Source organism: Capsicum annuum, chromosome 10, assembly GCF_002878395.1.
Source record: "Capsicum annuum cultivar UCD-10X-F1 chromosome 10, UCD10Xv1.1, whole genome shotgun sequence".
NCBI classification, from domain to species: Eukaryota; Viridiplantae; Streptophyta; class Magnoliopsida; order Solanales; family Solanaceae; genus Capsicum; species Capsicum annuum.
In genome coordinates, this window is record NC_061120.1 from 137,364,015 (window position 1) to 137,384,544 (window position 20,530).

Below are 20,530 nucleotides of genomic sequence, written 5' to 3' on the forward strand. Positions count from 1 at the left end.
GGATGAGTATAGGTCTGAGGCTAGATTACTAGCAATACAGAGATTACAGAGATAACTGAGATTACTGAGGTTTATTAAGCTTTGCACTTGTTTGAGGATACAGAGTTCTATAGTTTATTGAGTTCTGAATATCATGGCTCGATTGGAATTATTGAGAAACTGACACGGGCTCTAGACAACAGCTTTATTTTCGGGTATAAATACCCCCAGGACTCGATAACATAGAAGTAAAGTATCATCATTCATTCAAGCATCACAGGCATTCATGCATCATTACCATCATTTAGGCATATTCACAAGAAACTTAGAAATCATGCCATATATTCAATTTCATAATCATTAGAACATCACCTTAAGCCTCCAAGGATTCATAAACGTCTACTCATCATCACAACTACCAAGGGGGTCACTCTAAGCATTTCAGAATCATAACATACTTTCCCTCTCACAAACCTTACGGTATCGTATCCATTATTTAAGAAATATAAACCTCTATTCACCATCATGATTACCAAAGGATTGCTCCCAATATTTAAGGGGGTCATCAATATCGATTCATCATCACAACCTACCTTAAGGAAGACATGCTATTAAATTATACCCCATTCAATGAAGTACTGCGTCAAGTACTTCATACCTATATCGGTCTCGACATATATCTAGATATCATGAAATTTTGGGAAAACTTTAAACTATCATGTCATTATTCTCTTGCTAACCACTTAGTATGTATCAAAACTTAAAATAAATCAAAGAGCACTCACTTAGGAGATTTACCACTATTTCATCTCATCTTACTCACTATGGTCTTTTGACAACCACTAGACATGTTCGGTTCTACACCTACTCGGGGATTCCATATTATTATTATGGCCCATTCTACTCACTAAGGCATTTTATCAAACACTAGGTGTGCATGGACTGGCCCACAACTTTGGGTTTCCCTTTTAACATACTACAATGCTCCTCTATGCTTCACCTCAGCCTTTCATCCAACCTATGGGGTGCATACTCCACTTATTCAACCATCTCTACACCCTAATGTCATGAACACCTCACATAGACAACAACTTCAAAAGGGCTCATCACAACAGCACATAAATTCCACATACTAGGGTCAAAGACCATAAATCTTGCAAACAATCATAAATCCAAACTCAACAACACAAGTAACATCAACTTCAACTCATACAAATCATGGAATATAACAAAACATAAAATCCTTAATTTTAAAAAAAGGGTACTTGAGCTTCTTGGATGAAAGAGACCCAAGAATCAACATCTACATACCTGTAAATTTCTTTTCTTGAAGGCTCTTGAAAGGAGTTCTTGATTTATCTAGATCCTTCTTGATCTCTATTGAATTTTATGAAAGGAGAAGAGCGTATTTTAATTTTGGAAACCCTAATATTTGGGTGGAAGAGAGAAAAATGAAGTTGAAGGCCCTTGGCCTGGTATTTATAGAGCTAGGGGAGGATGTGGAAAAAACCAAAATGCCCCTTTAAATTTGTCTAGAAAATTCCGATTGGGGTCTGTGATGGTCGACCTAATGGTCCATTAGAGGGACTGACGGTCCACAAAGTCGTCCATCACTCAAGTGCCAAAACTAGGATGCTCTGCCTTGGAGTGACGGTCTAAGTGATGGTCTGTCAGAAATTGACGGTCCACCACTTTGGCCATCACATGATGACCAAAAAAGAAAGCCACTGCCTTGGTCTGACGGGACACTTGACGGTCCAGCAAGGACTTGAGGATTCGTTAGATCGACCGTCAAACTTGCAATTCCGACTATGCTTAGTAAAACGGTCATAACTTCTTCGTCTGATGTTGGATTTTGATAAAATTTGTATAGATGGAAAGCTTGTTCAATTATCTACATGACTAAATTAGTAATTAGGGAAATTACACATGATTCAAAGTGTTTCATACTTAGGAAGATACTTCTAAAACATTTAGACTCAGATTTTCTACTTCACTGGATACGCTCTAAGGCTCAGACTAGAAGAGAAATTTGCGGGGTATTACATTATCTCCCCCTTGGGAACATTCATTCTCGAATATTGCTTGGTAAACTGGGAATACTGATCAACAGAACTTACTCAAGAAACAGAAATATCTCAAGGCATGACTGCATAACTAGAATGACTAACATACTGAGTACTCATACTGGGCACGCATCTCTAACACATAGAACACTCGACTGAAGCTACTTGGAGCTGAATCCTCATAGCATGAATGAACATATAATGTATGGACTCATATCTGGGCTAATCTCACGAATGCATGGCTGAACACGCACTGACAAGATGAACTCTTTCTACTGAACGTGCATATCTAATGAATGAATGTCTAATTGAACTGACCTTTGGAAGCACTACTGACAATACAATGATCACTGATGCTAGCTTCATTAGAAGAATATTAACAATCATCTAAATAAACTTAAGGATATGCAAACATCATAATACTATGGGGTATCTCCCCCTTGTGACCCTATGTCCCTCTAACATACTTCGCTGAAATACTGGAGCGGTGCACGAGAAACCTACCGCCTAGGTCATGATTGACCGATTGAGATCTAAAACTCATGCATGACTCATGCTAACATATAATGCTCAAGATGAAATCAATGGATCTAAAAATTTATGTCATATAGATGAAGGGCTCATAACATTGTCGGGTCTATGTCGGGGAGACCTTCATGATCAAGACAAGCCTGAAGCGCACGAAGTCTACCCCTCTGTATTAAGACTCTATAGTCTCGTATTCTATGGCCTAGATCACCACACCCAAAGAACATATCACTACCGGCTCTACAAATGCCTTAGTGGTGCCTGCCACACTCTCCACAAAATAGATGGGTACAACACCACTAGCACTACTCTGGGCCTTGGAGCTTGGCCCTTCCTCGGATCTGACACCCCTAAATACAGGTGCGGGTAGAATAGCCGAAGATGGAGCTGGAACTAAAAATCTCCAACCATGCTGAGAACCACTACTACCTTGGGATCCTGACTGTGAGAAACCATCACTACCTATCTTGGCTCCCTTACTAACACTCTCTCTTTCTTTTATCTTATCCGCCTCAATTTTCAGCACATGCATTATTAGCCTAGATATATCCATATCTCTATTTAGCATAGCATCTCTACACTCTTTCAACATATAACTCAAAACCCCAGACAGAAACTTACTCATGCTCACTCTAGGGTCAGCTACCAAGTCGGAAATGTACTTAGCTAATTGGTTTAACTTAAGACAATACTCTTTCACAGTCATAGAACCTTGCCTTAGTTTTATGAACTCTTCTACCTTAGCTTCTCCTATCTCAAGTAGAAAGAATCTATCTAAAAAGGCATTCTGAAGCTCTGACCAAGTCACGAGAGAGACATTCTCCCCTCTACCCTTCTCCCACATCACTACCCAATCATGAGCAACATCCTTCAACCTATAAGATGCTAACTCCACAGTCTCCTCCCTAGAGACGTTCATAATCTGGGTGATCTTTTCACCTCCTCTAGATAAAGTTATGGGTCCTCACCTACTACTGACCTAAAGAATTCTGGAGGGTTCATTTCTATAAAATTTCTAATCCTAGCTGCGGCGGAATTCCTATCTTGCTGAGGTGGGACTGTAGCCTGAAGGTTTCCTTGAACATTAGTCACAGCTTGGGCTAGCACCTAAAAAGCTGCCCAAAACTCTTCCTATGACACAATCTCATTATCAGGTTCTACTGGTTGAGGGGGCTGATCATCGACCCCACGGACAAAACTTCTGCGAGGAGGCATACTCTGTAATTGAAAGAAAGAAGTGGATTAGACTGAGGATCAACCTGAGCTCATGCTCACTCATATGAAATGATTACTAAAAGAAGGGAAACTTCTCCTAAAAACATTCTGTAGCCTCTTGTACATAAATGTGGCACGTTACACACCCATGCAAAAGACTCTACTAGATACGGCTTTAGAGACTCCTTAGGACACTCTTGAACCTTAGGCTTTGATACCAAGCTTGTAATGCCTTGAGATCCTATCCTGAGATGTCATACGGTGCTTATGACCCCGAAGGACCACAAGCTAACCCTTTACTGATATCTGTACCTGTGCACTGCATAATATCTAGAATAAATGCAAAAACTGGCCATAAAGTTCAACACATCTATAAATACTAAAAATATAAAACTAAATACTATATAATACATCCGTCTAAAAAGCCTCTAATCTGATTGAATTGTTGATTTGATGGGACAGGTCCCCAACTAACTCTTTCAACTGAAAGTAAATAAAATTTTGATTACAATAACAGAAAACTAAAACTTATCCTTGAAAGAAGAGGACTCACTGCTACTGCTGCTGACTGGGACTGATCTGCTAATGATACTCTGGGTCCTGTGCCTCTAAACCTTTGGTGTCAAATAAGACACCATAGCGCAAATACGTTAGCATAAAATATATCGAGTATGTTGATGGGGTAAGGCTAAATACAAGGGCTTATACATGCAAAATATGTATAACCTAAATGATCATGAGAATACCGCACGAAAATAAGCACGCATACAAGAACGCAAAAATCATACTCATAATCATCACAACTCTAGAGACTTGACCTTGGATACCGCTTTACTATGAGCTAAACTCACTACCATCACTGAGATACTGAACCACTGACTCATCTTCTATTGATAACTGAGGATCTAAGTATACTTATATCAAAGACTGAGTTTTGATCTTACCGCTTCAACCGAAAGAATTAGAGATTCAACTTTTCTAATAGATAACTTTGGAAGCTTTATCAATGATAACAAAATAGGATTATATCCGAATCCAACAACAAGAATACTCAACAAATTCTGAGAAGGAGACCAAGCCTATCTGATGGGAGATCTTTAAATATGATAATAAGAATTTCAACATGATCTGAGACTGAGATCAAGCCTCTCTGATGGGAGATCTTTAAATATGATAGTAAGCATCTGTATATGCGGCCAAGCCTATCTAACGGGATGGTCCATGAATCAATAGAGCTATCTGAGTTCCTTACTGAGATATACAACTGTACCACACGGTCTTGACTTCTAAAGATTGATACTGAAATTACAACTGTGGGAAGTAGTCACTTAACCGATATGCCCCAACCTACCAAAAGTGGGGTCTAATCTGTAACCCCAACTGGAAGGGAGTTAATACCGTGCCATGGGTAAAGACTCACTCTCGGGTCAAGCCACTCTGATGGGTTGACCCTCACAGGAAGTCAACCTGAGGTAATATAATAGTCAACCTCTCTGATAGTGACAACCTCTATTGATGGGGACTCCTGTATCCTATGTTGGCTGCATAGATTTGGCGTTCAGGGATTGCTACTAAAGACTCTCGACTCTCTCTCTGACGGGAGGAATCACCATCCTTTCCCTCGCTCGGTGCTAGTTTCTACTCCCAACTGAAAGGCTCTCACTGAATCCTTAGAATAAACACAATAAAGCTGAATCTATTTACATGATCATGTTTTTCAAATGATTTGGCTAAAATACGCTGAGATCACTTGGTTCCGTATCTGACCAAAACAATATCAAATCACGGTATCTGACTGACGATACATGGCTTGATTAGATTATTCGAATCATTTCTGAGATTAGATTTGAATCACTTGAGTTCCATTAGGACTAGGATGAGTACAGGTCTGTGGCTAGATTACTAGTGCTACAGAGATTACAGAGATAACTGAGATTACTGAGGTTTATTAAGCTTTGCACTTGTCTGAGGATACAGATTTCTATAGTTCACTGAGTTCTAAAAATCATGGATTGGTTGGAATTATCGAGAAATTGACACGGGCTCTAGACAACAGCTCTATTTTAGGGTATAAATACCCCCAGGACTTGATAACGTAGAAGTAAAGCATCATCATTCATTCAAGCATCACAAGCATTCATGCATCATTACCATTATTGAGGCATATTCACAAGAAACTCAAAAATCATGCCATATATTCAATTTCACAAACATTAGAACATCACCTCAAGCCTCCAAGGATTCACAAATGTCTACTCATCATCAGAACTACAAAGGGGTCACTCTAACTATTTCAGAATCATAACATACTTTCTCCCTCACAAAACTTATGAAATCGTATCCATCATTTAGGAAATATAAACCTCTATTCACCATTATGATTACCAAAGGATTGCTCCCAACATTTTGGGGGTGGTCATCAATATCGATTCATTGTCACAAACAACCTTAAGGAAGACGTACTATTAAATTATACCCCATTTAATGAGGTCTTGTATCAAGTACTTCACGCCTATATCAGTCTCGACAAATAACTAGATATCATGAGATTTTTGAGAAAACATCACACTATCATGTCATTATTCTCTTGGTAACTACTTAGTATGTATCAAAACTTAAAATAAATCAAAGAGCACTCACTTGGGAGATTTACCGCTATTTCGTCTTATCTTTCTCACTATAGTCTTTCAACAACCACTAGACATGTTCGATTCAACACCTACTCGGGGATTCCATATTATTATTATGGCTCATTCTGCTTACTAAGGCATTTTACCAAACACTAGGTGTGCATGGACTAGACTACAACTTTGGGTTTCCCTTTTAACAGACTACAATGCCTCTCTATACTTCACCTCAGCCTTTCATCCAACCTATGGGGTGTATACTCTGCTTATTCAACCATCTCTACACCCTAATATCATGAACACCTCACATAGATACCAACTTCAAAAAAGCTCATCACAATATCACATAAATTCCACATACTAGGGTCAAAGACCATAAATCTTGCAAACAATCATAAATCCAAACTCAACAACACAAGTAACATCAACTTCAACTCATACAAATTATGGAATATCACAAAACATAAAATCCTTAATTTTAAAAAAAGGGTACTTGAGCTTCTTGGATGAAAGGGACCTAAGAATCAACATCTACATACCTGGGAATTTCTTTTCTTGAAGGCTCTTGAAAGGAGTTCTTGATTTCTCTAGATCCTTCTTGATCTCTCTTGAATTTTATGAAAGTAGAAGAGAGTATTTTGATTTTGGAAACCCTAATTTTTGGTTGTAAAAAAGAAAAATAAAGTTGAAGGCCCTTGCCTCGGTATTTATAGAGCTGGGGAAGGATGTGGAAAAGACCAAAATGCCCCATTAAAATTTATCTAGAAAATTCTGATTGGAGGCTGTGACAGTCGACCTGACGGTTTGTCAGAGGGACTGACGGTCCACCAAGTCGTCCATCATTCAAGTGTCAAAACTAGGATGTTCTCCCTCAGAGTGACAGTTGAAGTGATGGTCCGTCAGAAATTTAAAGGTCCACCACTTTGGCCATCATATGATGAACGAAAAAGGAAGCCACTGCCTTGGTATTATAGGACACTTGACGGTCCACCAACAACTTGGTGGTCTATCACATCAACCGTCAAACCTGCGATTCCGACAACGCTTAGTAAAAGGGCCATAACTTCTTCATTCGATGTCGGATTTTGATGAAATTGGTATCGATGGAAAGCTTGTTCAATTATATACATGTATAAATATAGAAATTAGGGAAATTAAATATTATTCAATGTATTTTATACTTAATAAGATACTTCTGAAACTTTTAGACTCTGATTTTCTAATTTACTGGATACGCTCTAAGGCTCAGACTAGAAGAGAACTTTGTAGGGTATTATAAGAACTCTCCAGGAAATCATCAAGGTTTCCTTTCTAAGGTATGTGTGTGTTTATTCATGGACTCCTTTCATCCATAAAGTTAAAGAACCCTTTTCTAAAACTATATATTATGGTTTTCATGTTATGAATAGATTGTTGATCATGTTTATGTGTTGAATGATTCCAAGATAGAATCTTTATGTGTTATTATATGAGTTGAAAACATGTAAGTTTGATTATTTATGATTAGTAATTATATGATTTACACCTATACCTAAGTTGTGCATATAATGTCTTTGATAAAATACCTAAGAGACCAGAAATCATGCATTATAGCTAAATTGTGACTAAGTGAAGAATTCATGATATGCGACCATATTCCAATGATTTTAATGTTGATATTGTGTCTTGTAAATATTGTTGGGATATTCATGAACTAGTCTTATGAGATTATGCCATGCTTACTTGCAAATGCTACTTATGTACAAAATATATGATATCCATGCACTTCATGGAATTCCCCAAGTTATGATATTATGGGTTGTTGATGTTGTTCACGTAATAAAGTCAGTCATGTGTATTAGTTTTCTTCCATCGAGTCCTGAGGGTATTCATATCTGAAAAAATATAGATGTGTGCCTAGAGCCATGTCATGTTATCACGATATTCTCAGTCAAGCCATAATCTATAGAAATCAGTCAATCATGTGACGCAGGAAAACTCAGTAATCTCAGTAGTTCAGTATTCTCAGTAATCTCAGTGCTCAGTAACCTTAGTAATCACAGTAAACTCTATAACTTTAGTACTCTTAATCAGTCCTTAAAACTCATTATATTCCATTCGTCATCAGAATCCAGTAAACTCAGTTTTATCTTCGCTAAATAATACGACTATTTTTATTTTATTTAATCATTGTCAGTTCAGCAAATTAGTTTAGTTAAGTTATTTAGCTTAGCCCAATATTCATTTTAGTGTCTTTCAAATAAGAGTAGGATTCAGCACCGAGTAAGCCTAGGGATGGGGACTCACCCACTAGATTAGGACTGAGATCCTTAAAAGTAATCCCTAAGTTCTAGAACTATGTAGACAGTGTAGGTATAAGATGTCACCCATTAGATAGGACTAACATACTCAGGGGTCACCCGTTAGCATATTTATATTCATAGACTGATCCCAGGAGTCACCCACTAGATTAGGACTGGCTCCACAACATACTGGTGGCACAGTACTGACACTTTTCTAGTCAAGGCAGAGATTGGACCCCATTCAACTTAGCTTGGGGCATGTCAGTTAGATGACCATATCCCACAGTTTCAGTTACAGATTCAAGACTGTCAGATATACAGATTTAGTATTGTTAGAGACAATAAAACCTTATCATTATAAATAGACTTCAAGATCACCCATTAGACAGGACTGATCTCAACTATAGTTAAACAGTATCAGAATCTTCATATTTAAAGATCACCTACTAGATAGGACTGATCTTAAATTTAGTTACTCCATATAAAATAAAACTCAGCTAGTTCCATCAGAACTTAGATTGTTAGATATAGTCGCTCAGTATTAGTTACATCGGTTAGGCTAATCATCACAGTTATATCTATTATATTAGTTTTCTAAACTCATGTATCTGTCATATCTGTTATTAGAATTCATGATATTTGTATTCAGCTTCAGAACTATTAGACACAGTCAACCAGACTAGTTTTTCATAATTCAAACTGTCATAAATAGTCATTCATCAATTTAGTATCTCAGTATTAGTATACTCATGTAGTCAGTATTCAAACTCAGTAGTTAGTATCTCCACGAGTTCAGTTACAGTTATGTATGCATGTATGTATTCTCATGTTCATATTAGTCAGCATTGTTCATGCATATAACCCTTTGTATTTAGCCTACCTCACTCGTATACTCAATACATTTAGACGTACTGAAGCATTTATACTATGGTGCTTTCTCTTATGTTACACCATAGGTTTAGAGGTACGAGCTCCAGATCAGCAATAGCATTTCGGTGTTCAGAGTTTCTAGTGAGTCCTTCTCATTCGAGGATGATATGATTATTGTTACATTTGTTATTTAGTTGCTAGATGGAGTTAGTTGGAGACATGTTTCTTCAACTCCTTATTCAGTTCAGTTAGAGAATTTCAGGCTAGATGTCAGATTAGATATTCAGATCTCATTATTTTTAGTATTTATGACTTGTTTTGGTATGGTTATACCTTTTTCATACATTTTATTATCAGACATTTATTCAGTTTGAACCTTATGGCCTTTCCTATTCATGTTTCCGCATTTTATGATATATTATGCAGTATACAAATATAGATATCAGTCATGGGTTAGCTTGTGGTCCTTCGGGGTCATGAGCATCGTGTAGCATTCCGGTTTAGAAAATTGGGGTGTTACATATTCACAACATTTTACCCTCAAGTTGGTGGCTAGTCAAAATGGACTATTCGGGTGATAGATGATATACTTTGAGTGTGTGTTATAGATTTCGGTGGTCATTATCACTAGTTTTTGACATTAACTGTGTTTTCCTATAACAATAATTATAATTCTAGTATTCAATGGTGTCATTTAAGGCTTTATATGGGAGGAGGTATAGATCTCCCATGAGAGACTGATTTGTTGAAAGACTAGATAGATCAAGTGATACTAATCTAGACTCAGCTTATGGTAGCCTAAAGTAGATAAAAAGTTATGTCAATCAGTGTGTTTGTGATGTGTATTTTATGTAGAGTGAGTTAGTTTTGTTGAAATTGTCACCCATAAAGGGTATGATGATATTCAAAAATAAAGCAAGCTTAGTGCGCAGTTCATGGGGCCTATTTAGATTTCTAAGAAAGTTGGGGAGGTGGCCTAAAGGTTGGCTTTACCTCTAACATTATCAGTGGTTCATCTAGTGTTTTATGATTTAATGTTATAGTAATACTGTCATGATGATTCATGTAAACATGAGCTATTCGATTGTCCTAGAATGTGATTTGACCTTAGAGAAGGAGCCTATAACTATTTTTTATAGGTAAAATTGGAAGTTGAGGTTGACTTTATGAAAGTTCAGTGGAGACATTGCTCGATAGAAGAGGCTGCATGGAGTAGATGCCCTTACACTTTTACTAATTCAAGTACTTTCCTTTCTTTAAGTTTGAGGATGATGCATAATTTAGTAGTGGATAATGTAACAATCCTCATATGATTTCTTATAATTTTTTATATTTTTATTATTTATTCAATTACACTATTTATTTATAGCATTTGTGAGTTTTCAAGAATGGATGACACGGTCCTTGAAGTGTTCTAAAATATTTTATGTGTGTTTTTTTCTTTGAGAAGCATTTAAGTTGTTATAGATGGCTTTGATCAAAATTTTGTGATCTGAGCGTCCAATAATAATTTTATGTATTTCATTTGTTTGGGAATGTCGATTTAGGGTTGGTAGTATAGTGGTTGGAGCTTTGAAGTCCTACTATGATTTTTAAGTGTTTGAGAAAGAAACTACTGTTATAGGCCTAAAGTTTTTTTTGGGTGAAACTTGTTGATAACAACATCCATTGGTGATTCTGACGATTCCACTATGTCTAAAATATTGAAATTATTCTAGAAGCATTATTGATTTATTTTTATGGGATCCCAAAAGAATTTCAATAGTTTATATGAAGAGATTTTAAACATTGGACTATGGTGCACCAGGTATTTATTCATGAAAATTGCATGGTAGGAGTCAAGTTCGCAAAAAGTCCTGATTTTCATTGATCACAATCACATGTAGGGTGTTGTGATCACCAACGGGAATTTTTGTATGCATTGTGATCTTGTAAGGGAATGTTCTTGTTGATTAAAATTGGATGGCCTATCCCCACAATCATAAAGAGAAACTTTAGGGGTAGTTAACATAAACTTGTTTTATCATGAGGATATTGCCGCAATCACAATTGAGGTACTATTCACTGAAAAGTATAAAAACATTTTTCTTGATCCTAAATCCTATTTTCAATGTTTGGGAGCACGTTTTAAGGTAATCTAAAGGGAAATTTTATGTATTTTCAAATGGGTAAGATTCTAAATTTATATTTGATTATTATTCATTAATTATATTGGAAAATCATCTTCAAATCATAGTTTTTAAACATGAGATTTGGGATTTTCTGGGTAAAGTTAAAAAAAATTATTTCGATGATTTCGAACTTAATTTCAACACCAATTTCAATTAGATTGTATATTTTAAACCCTTGACCTATGGGTAATGTGATTTTATACTAAAGTTTTTGTTTTATCCTTTTATTTTTAGGTTTGGTTTCCAAAGTTTTTTGGGACTCAGAAGTAAAATATGTCAATATGCATATCAGTGAACTAATACTTATGTGTAGAAGGTGATTTTTTATAGATTGGGAGAATTCTAAGGTTACTTGAAAAGGAAATGCTTTGATTTGAGTATTTCTAGCTGTGTGGTTCTTCCTCAAGGTAGGTTATGACTTAATTTTCTTCAAACTTAGCTGAATAGAGAATTTATTATATAATGCATAATATGGATTCATCCTAAACCTTATGCTTTACATTATTTGGGGTTGATTATTACCATTGTGATACTTGAGTGAGGACTTGTGTTGATTTTATTGATTAGAGAGCCTATTAGTTATTTAATTATCAATTGTGGGCTTGTGTTGGCCTTATTATTGATCAATAAGCTTATTATCATTGTTATTCCTAAGTGAGGGCTTATGTTGACTTTGTTGGTGTCTTATTTATTTCTTTTACTATTATGGTGATTGTGTTAAGGGCTTGTAGGGAATTTTTTAACTACCTTCAATTAATTTTATGTTGAACTTCTCCGAGGGTTTTTGCATTTTGATTATTGATATTTGGATGAATTGGGTTCATTCATACTATCATTGAGCTAATTATTATGTTTTGTTGATTTTTTCATGATCATGCATACTCATTCATCTATTGTTTTCATAGAATTAGAACTAGTGTGGAAGTTGAATTCTTTGAGAAAGAAATGAATTATATTTTAGACTTGACCGTGGGAAGTATACATTGCGATTAGTATATGGGTCGGTAAACACCCATGGGTCCTCTTCCAAATTATAGGCTCGGAAGGTATCAACAAAGAGTACATTTGTCCATTGTTGTATTCCTTATCATTGTGTTGCATTGCATTATACTTCTTCCCGTTCGTTGATTTTACACGAGATATCTTCATACGTGGAAGATATGTTTTTGAAATTTATTCTCACATTATGAATTTATACGACTTAATCTACATGGGACTTTTTTGTTTGCTCGGTGTTTATTTCAATTGTGGCTTACTTTATCAAATTTTGTTGTGTACTATACTATGACAGGGTATGATGCCTATCAAGTACAAATGGATTGTACTTACTCCTTTCTTTCATATTTTTTTGTTCATATCTTTGTAAGAGTGCTACCCCTAGATAGTGATCTTGTAGTTCAGAGAATATTGAAGTCATAGTGAGATCCCCATCTGTGTCATGTTACCAACTTTATCTATCCCATGTATTTCTTTACTTTATCTCCATGACAAATACTTTGTGTATTAGTGTTCAATGTTGGTGTTAGAGTCACTCTTACTCATTACACTATTTAATTGAAATCTGAGATGTACTTCTAGATATTGAGTTGATATTGTTGTTTGTTTGATTTTTTTCAAAGTCTTTAGTTATTATCAATTAATTCTATCTTTGTGTTGGACTTACCTATCAAGGTTGGTTCGGGTTAGGTACCATTAGGACTTTGGAATTTTAGGTCATGAAATTTATGTGCCGGTGTGTTGCAACTGAGATGTAGTACGCATTAAAGTAAAAACTATGACCAATTAGTCAGCACTTGAATATTAATGTAGTAAAATAACAACTATAAATTTGCTAATTTCTACGTTTCTGGCAACAATGTCAAACCTTAATGGTTCCAAACTTCTAAGTAAGTGTAAATGGTCGTTCAAATAAGATAGAATAATGTAGTCTTGATTCATACCCAAGAAACTTTTGATGTAGCAAGAATCTAGTCTAATCTAGTATAACAAATTTAGATAAGTATTTAAGTAACCAAGAGAGTGTTTTGATTTTTTGATTTTCATATCCGATAATTAAAATATGAAAGAAGTGTAAAGGTTGTGATCATAGTTAGTGATATATTTCAGGTTTACAATTTTGTTTTTCAATCACGTAAAACATTTTATTTCATCAACTAATTCCTTTATCTAGTTATTGATTTATGGGGTAAGTAAAATGATTTTTGTCTTCAACACTCTATTATATATTCATGTGAAATTCAATATCTATTTTCTTATGATCAAGAATGAACATGCTAACATAATTGCTTCTCGCATTTTATAATCACGTAAGGTAATCTAGATATATTCCTATCCTATCCACAATCAAGTCTTAATTTTACAAAAGAAAAGAATTTACCCCCTATATTATTTATTCTGGCCAAAGATTCCTCTCCTGAATTCACAATGAAAATATGAATTTATTGTAATGGTCATGAAAAATTATAATTGTAAGCTTAAGAATATAAGAATAATCAATATGGTAAACAAAATTTGTTGAACCAATCATTTACTAAATAATCATGCTTTGGGTCATAAACCAAGAATAAATATATTTAGTCACAGTTAGTGATATGAAAGAAGTGTAAAGGTTGTGATCACAGTTAGTGATACATTTCAGGTTTACAATTCTATTTTTCAATCACGTAAAACATTTTATTTCATCAACTAATTCATTTATCTAGTTATTGATTTATGGGGTAAGTAAAATGATTTTTGTCTTCAACACTCTATTATATATTCATGTGAAATTCAATATCTATTTTCTTATGATCAAGAATGAACATGCTAACATAATTGCTTCTCGCATTTTATAATCAAGTAAGGTAATCTAGATATATTCCTATCCTATCCACAATCAAGTCTTAATTTTACAAAAGAAAAGAATTTACCCCCTATATTATTTATTCTGGCCAAAGATTCCTCTCCTGAATTCACAATGAAAATATGAATTTATTGTAATGGTCATGAAAAATTATAATTGTAAGCTTAAGAATATAAGAATAATCAATATGGTAAACAATATTTGTTGAACCAATCATTTACTAAATAATCATGCTTTGGGTCATAAACCAAGAATAAATATATTTAGTCACTCATGCCTAATTAAAATCACATGAATTTGGTTTTCTAAATACAAAATAATGGCTAAAGAAAATAAGAAGAAAAGAAACCTAATGGTGAATAATCTTTTTCTGGTTGAAGCTCACTAAAAAATGGAAACCCTTAGAAAATTTTAAAGAGTCTTATTTATAGTAGTGGAAAATACCCTTAATCTTTTATGGGCTTAGAGTGGACTTAAAATAAAAGTTCGTAGTGAATTGTCCTTGTTGTGACACACCATTGGATGCACCAACATGTTTTACCTTTGTTCCCATGTTGGTGCAGAGTACTAGTGACAACACTAGCCTGACACAATTTTTTTCTATAGAGTTTAAGGGTATGTGCGGTGCCCCAACTAGAGTGCCAACATGCTAGCTCAATTAGAAGTATTTTACTATTGTTCCAAAACTCCAGCTATTAGAATTTAGCGCTACTAGGTGGATGTTCTTCACGTTTTTCCTACAATACATCTAATCACATATATTGTCTCTCTATTAAGAGTATGCTCTAAATCACTAGACTATGAGTTAATATTACCCTCAAAATAAATTAAAACATTGATAAATATGGTAAAAGATCTTATGACCTAGATTAGTTGCCTCAACAATTCTTATTCAAATAATAGACTAGCAAATCGATTTAAAAAGGGAAATAAATTGACTAAGTTGTATAACGATTGATCAAAGAATTCAAAACATTACTTGATCAAAGACTTCAGAAAATTAAGTAACATGACATATTAAATATGAAATAGTTCATCTGATACTTTTTGTTTCTATTGTATGGAAATTACCAAAATTACTAAACCGAAATTTGGATGAACAAAATTATAGGAAATGAAAATATTTTTTTTAAAAGAAGATAAACCTTAATTATATATTTTAAATTCTCTATTTTTTTTCAATATGCACGAAAAATCTCTAATTCATGTTGATAAGATATCACATGAATATAAAAAGATTCGGGAGTCATCCAGATTACATAGCACCTGTGATGGATAGATACTGATTAACAAAAGAGACAACAATAACAATATGAATCTATATTTAAATAATCCATCAGGAATCAATGAGTACAAATATTATGTGATTAAGATTTTTCACAAATAATTAATTTTAATCTTTCCCTATAGCTATTGAAGTAAAAAGAAATCTTAGACAAAATCATAGTAACAGGATGATCAAATGTTATTATGATTAACATAAATATTAACACAATTCATTAGATAAATTATGTGGAATATCACACTAGTGAGAATTTAAATATCTTACTTCAAATTTTTTGGAATTTGAATATAATTTTTATTTTTGTTAATTTGAGAAAGTATAACTAACCTTTCCATCATAAGGCCCAGTTGTATTGTTAATGAATTGTCTCTCAAAAAAATTCAATTGAATATATGTAAATGCTACTTGCTCAGAGGATTTCAAAAGAGAAATGAACAAAGTAAAATTCAACAACACAAATAAACAGTAAAATTAAAGGTATTCACCAACATTGGTGATAGTGGACAATTTGGTTTATCTAGACCATCACATATCCATCAGAGAGTGCTATGATTATGGAAAGATTGTTAATTTTATTGTTGATTTTAATAGGTGAAGGCATCACGGCACACAATCGGGTTCTCAAGTTTATGCCTCAATGCACCAGCACCACCAACTATAAAAAATCACAAAGTGGAGGAATAGTTCCTAGGTTGTTAGAGGTGGAGTCCAAATAGCCAACATAGGTGATTGTGGTGGAACACTATTTAGAGGTGTTCATGCCTATTTTTATTCTTTCCTAGGTAAATTAGAGGCTAGGTCTTCTGATGAAGTTATTACATGTATCATTTTGCTCTCTTATTGTCTGACTTTAGCTCTATTTGATTCAAGATCTACTTCTTATTTTGTGTCTTTCTATGTTATCCTTCACATGGACGTGATGTATGATTCTTTATTAGTACCTATATGAGTTGCTATCCATATACGTAATTTATTTTTAGTATATTGTGTATCAAACCATTATGGTGATCTTGATGCTTTATAACTGATGGGTGGATTTTACAATCCTTGATATTATAGATTTGATGTGATTTTAGGTATGAATTAATTTTCTTCTTATCATGCCGTCATCAATTATCATGCCAAGACTTTTACCTTTTTCATGTCTCACATTCTATGTTTAATGTGAAACCATAAGTGAATGGTAGAAAAGGATACTTAATTTATTTAGCATAATATCAGGATACTATTTCATATGCCACCTTATTTGAATTTGTGTAAGTAGTGATTGAGTTTGTAGAGATCTTCTGGATTGACTTATAGGGTATTCCACTTGACCTTGATATTGATTTCAGTATTACAATAGAGTTCGACACTCATATAATATTTTTTATATGGTATGGCACCAACATAGTTTAATATGTTTATGGAGCTAATCCTGAGTAAAGGGTTCATTAGACATAATGTTTACCTAAGGGTCTTTCTGTTCTATAGATAATGCACATTAATTATCAATAATTGACTAAGGTAAACATTGGACCAATTAAATTATATCCTACCATAATGTAGTATAATCATACATAAATATAGTAACCCCACAGAAGCTGGAGCCAAGTTCCATAGGAAATAAGAGGGAACACAACATATTTGATGAATAAGTGATTAGACATTGATTTCTATTGTGAGAAACCAGAAAAATACTATTTTTATATAAATACTATTATTTTAGTAATGAATTTATAGTTAGCTATCTGATTAAAGAACAAAGTTTATGTCACTGCAATGGGTGTACGGACATGATTTTTCTAAATTATTTATTCGTAGGTGATTTGATAATTTTTCCCCTCTTCATGGTTGCTTTACGGTATTTATAGGAGTGATGATGATTGGCATGGTTTCCAATAAATTTTTATTTGATCAAAGCAGGATTGTGATTTTTGATAGTTAAAAGGCCTCATAGTTGACTTCAGTCAATCTTTATTGATTTGTGTTTCTTATAGAAAAATAGACTATGCCAGCATATCCAAAATTTTGATTTAGGTTGGTAACATAGTTGGTGTGGTTTTATGGCTTTGATAAATTATTTATACCCTTAGTTTTGAAAGTTGTGAAATTGGATTTCAGGGGTCAACTTTGTGAAAACAATGCTTTTATAAAAATTTGATATAGTCATTGAGTTTGAAGCATCAAATTTAGACTAGTATTAGTTCGTTTGTATTCTCGAGATTTTGAATGAATCCAACGGGGTCCGTAGATACTTGGAATTCTCCAAATTTTCAATTGGTACACCTGCTTAGGATACTTTTTTGTCACTTAAGCGAATTGGGTGCCAGCTGGGGGTAGCTCTTAAGTGACTTTCTCATCTATTAGGCATTTGTCACTTACACGATGAGGTGGATATCTCTTAAGTGACACCTAGTCTCTTAAGATATGACCGCTTAAGCAACCTAGTGGTTGCTTAAGCAATGTCTTGGTGGGTTACATCCCCTAGTTTTGTGACTTTTCACTATTTTTGAAACTTGGAGCTTGGTGTTTTTATTTTTTGGGTGATTTCCTCCACTTTTTAAGCTTGGGTAAGCTCAAACTCCTATTTCAGTCACTATGCTTTGATTCATGTTATTTAAGTACTTTTAAAACTTAAATTCAAGGGGGGAATTTGGGATTTTTAGTCCGAAAGGCCTAAAATTTATAATTATTTTATTTAAACCCCAATTTCAACTCCTTTTCAATTGGGTTTTCTTTATAAATTTCTTTAATCATGGGGAATATATTTTTGGATAAAAATTTAGATTTTATGCTTCTTTTTTGAAAATTTATTTTTGCAGCCCATTTTGACCCCGACCCAAAAATGAGCAATATGGGTATTGATAGCTTCCTTTTAAAATATAAATTCTATTTTTTTGTACTTTAGTTGATTAGAAGTCAATTCATAAGGATTAAGCTCTGTAGTAAAGGCTTTTTGGATCGGTTTTTGACCTTCGAGGTAGGTTATGACTTAAGTTTCTTTAGAATAGGTTGGGTTGTTAATAATGATATAAAATTATGTTATGGTTTTGGAAATAAATCATGGAAATGGTTTAACTATTTTTTGTGCTCTTGTGGGGTCCTATGTTGTGTTATTTGGTGGTTTTGAGACAATATGTGTTATGTGAAACCATGTGGGGTATTATATGATGTTGTTGGCCTTATGTATGTATATTTTTTTTATCTATTCTAATGAGAAAAAATAAATTGGAATTTATGTGGTATAAATGGAATACTTTTGTGTATTTCTTGGCATATTGAGTGAATATTAGCTAACATGGTTATTGTATTGGTTGGATATTAGAAATTCTCTTTCTGGTTAGTTATTAGCATTACACCCTCATGTCATATACAATTATGAAAAATTTGTACCACTGTGGTAATACTAGCTTTTTCTGATAGAAAATGTCACATCATTAAAACTCCTCTATTGATGTATGTGCTAGAGAGGAGTTATAGATGTTGGATTGTTATTGGATATTAGATTGTATATGGGTTGACGAATCCCATGGGTCCTACCTCGGGAACACAATTTGATAGGTATATACGAAGGTTGTGTGACAACTTGATGCATCACCTCAACATCATCATCATCATTATCATCTTTACTACATTTCATATATTCATTGTGACCATTCTATGTGTATTATCATCTTTGATGTTATATCAGTCTATCTGTACTTCTTTTTTATGATGTATGTGTGATATTTGTATACATGTGTTTCTTTCTTTATTTGTGTGTGTTATATGTAAATATTATAGAACTATTAGTGGAGGAGTTGTGGGCTACTGTTTGGGATATCTTTTTTATTGCAGGTGACGTGCCCATAGTGTGTATTTTATATACTTTATTTTCTACTTTGCTTAGTTAACCTATGATACCTAATGAGTACAATTGGGTCATACTCATACACTACTTCTTCCTTTTGATATAGATCCAGGTGCAAGTACGCCACATGATGGATAATTCAGGCGTATCTGGAGTATATTCATGGTAGCAATCGATCTATGCTTCCGAAGATCACCTACTACCTCTTTCTTTTTATTTCATGCCTTGTTTTGTGTTCTGAAAAAGATTATGATCGTTTTGGTCTATTCTTGTATCTTTTGATATTTGAGATATATTTATTAAATCTTACACTATGACACCAGGTTTAAAGATATTGTATGGCATTTTTGGTTTATGTATTTCTCACTTTTACTATATATATGTGGTTCGACTATATTCTAGGAGTCTTACCTTGGTTTTGGTACTATTTTCCTCATTTTATATCAGTTTGGGTGGAACGCTTACTAGTAAAGGCTTGTCGCGACTAGTGCTATCATGACCCTTGGTTTATTAGTCCAGGCAAATTGGTATCAAAGCAGCCAGGAAAAATCGGGTATCTAGTAGAATCTTGCAGATCAATACATTGATGTCCATAACTATTTTTGAGAGGATATAAGATATTATCAGGAAACTTCCCTTATTTTATTTTATATCATGTGAATCCTTCATACCATGTGTTCTAAATAATATTCCACTCTTTTTTATGTAGATGGTGGGACTAGATCCTATGAAGCTAGAGATATGGAGCTATCAACGAAGGAGAGGTCTCAATCTAAAAGATAAGTTGTGAGTTGTCGACGGGATCGAGGTAGTGGATAGGAATGCAGATCTTC

At 34.1% G+C, this 20,530-nt stretch overlaps 1 long non-coding RNA gene across 23 annotated transcripts in view; it reads left to right on the forward strand.

Moving 5' to 3' along the window:
- Positions 1-20,003, forward strand: part of LOC107845367 — a 36,809-nt gene extending 16,806 nt beyond the window's left edge. For 6 of the 23 annotated variants that reach the window (XR_007045903.1, XR_001666800.2, XR_007045893.1 and 3 more), the window contains exon 7: positions 10,707-11,013. This is a non-coding gene — a long non-coding RNA (uncharacterized LOC107845367). Of the gene's footprint in view, positions 1-9,653; positions 9,957-10,706; positions 12,146-13,029; positions 13,224-16,456; positions 16,842-19,803 lie in introns of those variants that run through there. The other 17 variants (XR_007045902.1, XR_007045910.1, XR_007045907.1 and 14 more) reach the window with 10 other exon arrangements.
- Positions 20,004-20,530: the final 527 nt, after the last annotated feature.